Source organism: Sarcophilus harrisii, chromosome 6, assembly GCF_902635505.1.
Source record: "Sarcophilus harrisii chromosome 6, mSarHar1.11, whole genome shotgun sequence".
Lineage (NCBI taxonomy): Eukaryota > Metazoa > Chordata > Mammalia > Dasyuromorphia > Dasyuridae > Sarcophilus > Sarcophilus harrisii.
In genome coordinates, this window is record NC_045431.1 from 130,820,083 (window position 1) to 130,827,957 (window position 7,875).

The 7,875-nt window shown below is 38.0% G+C and overlaps 1 pseudogene; it reads right to left on the reverse strand.

The window, feature by feature from the left end:
- Positions 1-1,137: 1,137 nt before the first annotated feature.
- On the reverse strand, positions 1,138-5,661 carry LOC111721302 (annotated as a pseudogene).
- Between the last annotated feature and the right edge of the window lie 2,214 nt (positions 5,662-7,875).

A 7,875-nucleotide genomic window follows, 5' to 3' on the forward strand; every position in this document is an offset into this window, starting at 1 on the left:
TTGTTACCAAACAAACTATGCAAGAGGATAGAAATACTCCATTTAAAATAGCAACAAAATATATTAAATATTTGAGTTAATCTACTAAGGTACAGATGGGAATTTTATGAATGCAACCACAAAATACAGTAATACTTTGTTTATATTCTTTTCTTCTTTTTTTGTTTCCAATTGTCAGGAGCCATGGCGGGAAGGAATGACATAATGAAGATGTAAAAATAAAAGATACCAATAAAAATAATTTTAAAAACCCATGTTGCATAAAAAAGCCCCAATAAAAATGTGAAAAGAAGGGAATTTCTGAATGAATTTATCTTTTCTTATCTATTTAGCTTCCCCAAGCTTCTCTCAGCTTCTCCTCTCTTCCCCTCCCCTCCCTCTTTTTCTCCCCCTCCCTCTCTCCTTCCCCTTTCCACCCTCCCTCTCCCCCGTTCTCTTCCTCTCTCTTTCCCCCTTCCTTTCCCTTTCCTTCTCCCTCTAGCTGATTTAGTAAATACTTTTTTTTTAAATTATAATAACTTTTTATTGACAGAACCCATGCCAGGGTAATTTTTTACAACATTATCCCTTGCACTCACTTCTGTTCCGATTTTCCCCTTCCTCCCTCCACCCCCTCTCCCAGATGGCAAGCAGTCCTATACATGTTAAATAGGTCACAGTATATCCTAGATACAATATATCTGTACAGAACCAAACAGTTCTCTTGTTGCATAGGAAGAATTGGATTGAGAAGGTAGAAATAACCTGGGAAGAAAAACAAAAATGCAAACAGCTTACATTCATTTCCCAGTGTTCTTTCTTTGGGTGTAGCTGCTTCTGTCCATCCTTGATCAATTGAAACTGAGTTAGATCTTCTCTTTGTCAAAGAAATCCACTTCCATCAGAATACATCCTCATACAGTATCGTTGTTGAAGTATATAGTGATCTCCTGATTCTGCTCATTTCACTTAGCATCAGTTCATGTAAGTCTCTCCAAGCCTCTTTGTATTCATCCTGCTGGTCATTTCTTACAGAACAATAATATTCCATAACATTCATATACCACAATTTACCCAACTATTCTCCAATTGATGGGCATCCTTTCAGTTTCCAGTTTCTAGCCACGATAAACAGGGCTGCCGGATTTAGTAAATACTTCATTTAGTCACTTTAGAAGAATTTATTTTCTTGATATCCACATTATTCAGAATCAAGATCCAATTTTTGAATTTTTCCTACTGATCCTGTTGACAAAAAATTGGGCGCCAATTTCCTCTGAAGTATCCTGGGAACCTTTCCTAATTTTTTTTTTCCTGAGGCTTTTGGGGTTAATTGACTTGCCCCCACATCACACAATTAGTTAGTGTTAAAAGTCTGAAACTGGATTTGAAATTCTGACTCCAGGGCCTGTACTCTAACCACTGCATAATCTAACTAAGTCCCCTATTCTTTTTTTCTTTTGAGCATCTATGACCTGGGCCATTCTTTTCTCTTCTTCCTTTGCTGCCTTTTTTTTTTTTTTCTTCTTTGATCTGCTTCTGTAAAACCTTGTCACACAATTATTTTAGAGGTTTAACACCCAGCACGATAGCTCTCTTCTATTTCAGAATCTGTTCTTTGCCCTTTCCATAATCAGTAATTGATCCCAAATCGATGCACTTCCAAACCGACTTTTTCCAAATGAAAGTTTTGTAAAAAAAAAAAAATGAAAATAAAACTCACGTCCTTATTGATATTTGTCTTTATGTCCTTAACCTTGGGCATTTCGAGTTCACTTTTCTTCTTTTTATACCAACTGTGAAACTTAACCACTTCCACTGGTTTTTTTCTTTCCTTTGGTTGAAACGATGCAGGAAAAATTGTAGTGGAGACTTCTGAATGAACAGGTCCAGGAAACTTTTGGAAGAGTCACAAAGAAGCTAGAAGCACTTTTCTTTTGACCTCTGGAAAGAGAAACAAAGATAGGTTCCTGAAGTTACTGAATCTCTCTTGTTCTTTTTAATTTTTGCTCTTTTCAATGTGTTTTTATCTAGGATCACTCTTGTGCAAAGTCGTAGATGTTGTGTAAGACCAGAAGAGTCATTCAGTCCCCACTTCTCCTTGGCCATTACAAGACAAGGTGATAAAAGGGAGTGGGGTCAGAAGAAGTAGTTTTTCTAGTTGCAAACCCTACACTTTCGGTCCACAGCAATTAATAATGGCAGTATTCCTGCTCTTTCCCAACCCTCCTCCCCCACTCCTTTCGGGGAAGGGCCTAAACTTGGTTTGGCTCTACATGGCTTCCATTTGGTCTGTGCTTTCTCTTCTTGTTCATGCTTCCATAAATCCTATACACAGGATCCTCTGAATGTACTTTAGCTCTTTTAACACTTTGTGGATTTTATGAATGCCAAAAAATAACAATGAGTGGGACAGTGCGATCCCTGACTAAAAATGACTATTGGGAGATCTCTCAAAGTAAAGAATAGACGTTTTAATAGAATCTTGTCAAGCGGGCAGAAAGGAGGTGATTTTACAGAGGCTAAGAGCTGGTTTAAATAGTCAAAAATCACAAGAAAGGATTATAGAAACTATTCCCCCACCCATCTCCTGTTAATCCTTCTAAAATCATTGGCAAACTCAACCTTTATTCCTTTATTTGTCTTTGGGATACAGATGGGCTTTTTGTGTTACTGGGGTCTTGGTTAAGCAATATAGATTTTGAAATGTTATTAAGAAAAAGGAGTCTGTTCTGTTTCAAAGGTTAATAATCAATTAAGCCAGAGGGATTAAAGGTTTCTAAAATAACTAAGGAGATTTTGTTAATTTTACCTCAGGCTTTTCTCAATCAACAAATAGAGATAGCCAGTTTGGAGACTTCTCAAATATCTCCAGGCCTTTAAATAATTAGTCAGGTTCTTCTCTAAGCAGTTATCTCTTAAATGTTTTCTGCTGGAAGAGCAGAATACTCTTCTTCCCAGAGCCTAATGATTAAACAGACCCTTAGTGCTGACTCTTATTTTTCTGAGAAGTCCTCAGTTTCCCTTTTCACTTATGGTTAAAGTGTTACAAAGTGTTACACTGTTTGCTAAATTCCAGTCTGTTACAATGCTTACTCAAACCATATGGTTGACTTATTACAAATGTCTGCTCAAGTTTAGCTGGTCATAATACTTTACTTAAATTATTTTAAGTTCTTTATCATGATACTTAAACAAAGAATTTAGTTTTCCCAAATCCATCAATTTACTTCATAGATTAAAATCTAAACGGCAGGTTCAAATCTATCTTAGTTAATGATTCTTGTGAGAAACCACACATTCCTCACAACATCAATCAAGTAAATTATCCTTTTGCAGGAGAGTGTAGGAAAAAGAATAGTGATTTGAAGTGGGGTTCTAGTAATACTGTTTCTAATAATGAGTACCCGTGTGGGCATTATAACAAATTTTATATATATATATATATATATATATATATACATTATAAATAAATAAAAATTATATAACATTATAGAGATGATACCTTTAAAAAAATCTCCTTTCCTTGACTCTTAAATTGATTTCTCCAATTGGTTTAATCATCATTCTACCTGAATATTTGTCTGTGTATGGTAAATTTAGAAGGGCATATTTGTTTTGATATCAATTTGTTTTTTTGTGGTTTCAAAGTTTTGTATTTATGCCCAGAAATTTTTCAATGGTCACTTTTTTTTTCCTGAGGCAATTGGGGTTAAGTGACTTGCCCAGGGTCACACAGCCAGAACATGTTAAGTGACCAAGGTCAGATTTGAACTCAGGTCCTCCTGACTTCTGGGCTGGTGCTCTATCTACTGTACCACCTAGCTGCCCCACAATAGTCACATTTTTAGAAACCTAATAGATAAATATATGAGAAAGCTACTTGCTCTCTTTTTTAAGGCAGAGACTAATTACTACTGTTTATGTCCTCCCACTCCTAATTATATTTTCAACTTCCAATCAACAGGCATCTCTACTGCCATTTCATGGTGATATAAGAGCTTACCTATTGTGAGTTGTACTATGGCAGTTCTCCCAGATGATGTTGGCATAGATCCCATGGTTTGTAGAATCTAAATGGCATAAAGTGCTCCCTTTCAAACTGTGAAAAGGCAAGCAAGAACAATGCAAGATTGATAGAGCTACAGATATACATTTTTCCTTGCAGATTCAGAAGTTGTAATAGAGTTTACTTCTACAAAGGTTTGATAGATAATTGTTCAGCAGTTACCTCTCCAGGACTCACTCAACAAGAAATGTTCCAAATCAGAGGAGAAAAAAAAAAAGCCAGTGGCTTACCCATTTAGAAAGTTCAAAAACTTAAGAATCACTGGCCCAAATGTAAACGGAGACATTTAGAATGAAGAGATAAGCCTTTTATTAAATTGAAAACACATTAAATTCTTATTAATTAAAATTCCTCTGTCCTTGGTCATTATAACTCCTTTTGGAGGCTTCACAGAAGAGGCAGGTAGATTAGTCTGAGCACTGGACCTCAATTTGTTGGGAAATGACTAAACATAAAATGGATAGTTTCAGAGTAACCTAGGAAGACTTGCATAAACTGATGGAGAATGTAGTGACCAGCATTAGGAGAGCAATTTATATAATAACAATATTACAAATGGGGTAATGGCTCTGATCTCCTTTTCCTGAAAGAGGCTAACTATATCTCCTTCAAGTTTCTAAGGGTATGATAAGATCTGAGCCTGGGCTTGGAGAAGGAGGCAAAGCAAAGTGAGTCCTTGTGACAAGAATTCACTTACCTGAGTTATCTGTGGCACAGAATAGGAAAGTTTATTTCTGACTATCACCAAGAAAGAGACTCTTTTAGTGGACAAAAGCCCTTAATACAATCAGGAGATTTTGCAAAGAGGTTTGTTGAAGGTACTTAGTTTTATGGGCTTCTATCCTAGAGCTTGGGACAATTGAAACAATGGAGAATTTGGGATTAAATAGGTATCTATTTACCTCTATAGAGAACTTAATCTTTAGTGAGTGTTATCAATGGGGATGGTCTCTCAGGATAACAGTATGAAACTGGTTATCCTGTTTGCCTTGGGTGGGGTATAGAGGCAAAGTTCAAGGTAGCTTTTTCCTTGAGAGAGCAAGTTTCTTCAGGCTTCCCATTTCATCCACTCCTCAAGCAGTTACTCCCAAATTCATTTGGGATAAAGAGGTGGAGGTCTCTTCTTCAGTAGCTTCTTCGAGCTGTCAAGGGTCATAGAGATGTTCCTAGATCATATGGGGGTTCATGCCAGGAGGGAAAATATGAGATCTGAAAACAGCAGCATCCATCCAGGGGGTATGTGTCCTCATCAGTTGTTCCATTGTCTCCAGGCTGCAGAAACAGTTGAAAATTTGAAGTTCGTATCCTAGAAGAAACAAATCTCACAAATAGTCTGAAAATGCAGGGGCCAAATATGAGTAAAAAGATGATTATTAGAAGTAGAGTTGGTATACGAGTTAAGAGAGACCATATCCAGGAGCCCTATCCAGAGGAAGATTGGGGAGGGGTAAGGATTTTCTCATGAATGTCTTGCATCCAGGCAGCTTTCTCTAAGGTTCTCTCAGTGCAAGGCTTGACTTCCCTGGAATTGTTAATATACATACAGCAAGAGGTATTGACCAGGGTGCAGACACCTCCACTAGAAGCAAGGAGATACAGTTATCTAAAACCATGTTGGCAAGAGAATCTAGGGATTCTTTCAGAGAGAATATGCCATTTCATTGGCCAGTTGGTTGATGGTGGCCTAGCCTGAGAGAATGTTTTCATGCTCCAAGTAGCTCCCACTCAGGGCCCTAGCATTGAAGTGCCCTTCTGTAAGTACCATAGAACATTTTCCAAAATTCCCTCCTTTGTCTCCTTGAGGGGGTGGGATCAGAGGTGATGGCATTATACACAATGAAAGGGCTGTTTAAGTAGCCTAGGATGCAGGATCCATAGTGTTTAAAAGGTGTTAAGCAGCGAGTGGAGAGAATTACAGGTTGGGGAGGATTCCAATCAGAGGCATTTCTCCTAATAGACCCCTTAGAAATGTGTTTGTGTGTAGTTGAAGAACTTCCAGCAGCTGAACTTCCAAGGACATTTAAGTTCCTCTTCTGTATTTTTAGTTTCTCTAGGTCTCTGTGACCTGTGTAAGTATATTGAGTGGTAGCCAATATATACTTAGATTTTAGACATAAATATTTAACCTCGAGTGATGACATTTATCACTGTTCAAGTTACCAACATCTGGCCAATTAGTTGCCTGATGTATGGTTCCTAGGAATCTGCTGTTTTTGCCACGAATAACATCGAATTAAGGGGTGGGGGGCACCTATCTCTTAATGTTCTCCAATTCATGATGTAATCCTTTGTATCTAAACCCTATAAAAACTGTATACCTCATCCCCCCTTTTTAGCCCTTCTACAAAGAGCTCTCTCTCTTTCCCTCCTCATGGTGGAATTGCTCATTTTCATGAGAATTAATTAAATAAAACAACTTTTCTGCTTTTTACTTCTAGAGGTCTCTGAGTAATCATTTTTGGATAGGATTTCTATCCCTCACAGAAACATTGAGGTGGAATGGAGGATGTAAGAGAAAAGCATTTCCCTTTGGTGCACAGATGGTACCTGAGGTCAGGTTCTGTAGCAGTCTCCTAGTTGCTTGTCCCCACGGATGATTGTAGTCGCATAACATCCTATCAATCGGGATGTTAATTTTCAAGAGGTTATGAAAAAGCTTCAAAGAAGGTACTATAGAAGCATTGTAAATTTGCCAGGATAATCCCAGAATGGGTTCCCTACCATTACCCTTTAGGGAGGTGCATAATCATAAGTGCACTTGGCCTATGAACCACCTATGCAGCTAGTACAAGTTGCCAAGGTGAAATTGCGGCAGGCCTGAGGGGTCATACTGGCTTGCACCCACAATATTGGTGGGACAGGTCAATATACCTACATCAAGGATGTGAACATGGCCTTTATGGGCTATGGTGAGAACCACTGCCTCTCTAGTGTGGTGATGTATTGATATGAGATCCTTCCCAGCCAGAAAGCATGGGACAGTCAAGTCAGAGTAGTTCCCCCTGGGGGCTGGATAGGACGTAGAGGCAAAGTTCAAGGTATCTTTCTCCTTGAGAGAGGAAGTTTCTTCAGGCTTCCCATTTCAGGTAGACCTGAGGAATTGTAAATGGCTTTCTCTAACAGCATTGACTCCAACCTCCATTCTGGTATATTTTCCCCATTGTTAGCCACTAGCAATTAATGCCTTAGTCCCACTTAACCAATTAACATAAAGATTGGGAAAGATAATTTTCTTTGAAGATATAGGAAAAACAAATATATTTAATCCTAACACCAACTCAATCTTTGGGAAGAGCATGCTTGAACTTAAAATTCCTGCATAGTATTTGTTCTATCAACTACAACTTCAAAATTCAGCTTGGCTGATGCATGGATGAGTCTGCATCTGTGCTATACTGGATTTGACTGGACTGGACTGGACAGGTCACTCAGGACTCATTTACTATTTGGCTTCTGGAAAATCCTGTCATGGTCTCTAGATCTCAGACTTTTGATGGCTTACTTTCCTGGTCACTGGAAGCATATGGGGTTTTGGCCAATTATAGTCTGTCACCTATGAGTAGGAAAAATTGGTAGCACAGAGCAAAAAGGAATATTAAAATGATGCTTTCTCAGGTTCACCATATCAAGTGAGAGAGAGACTGAAGGATTTTAAAAAGTAAAGATAAGCAGGACAGTTTTGAGAACTATAGTTTCTACTTATATACTTTAAAAGAAAAAAAAAGATTTTATAATAAATCTGTAGTTTTATATACAATCTTCCTTTTCTCTTTCATGATGGGACAGGAAGACCCCCTACCCAAAACGACTTCTCAGAGATCACTCAA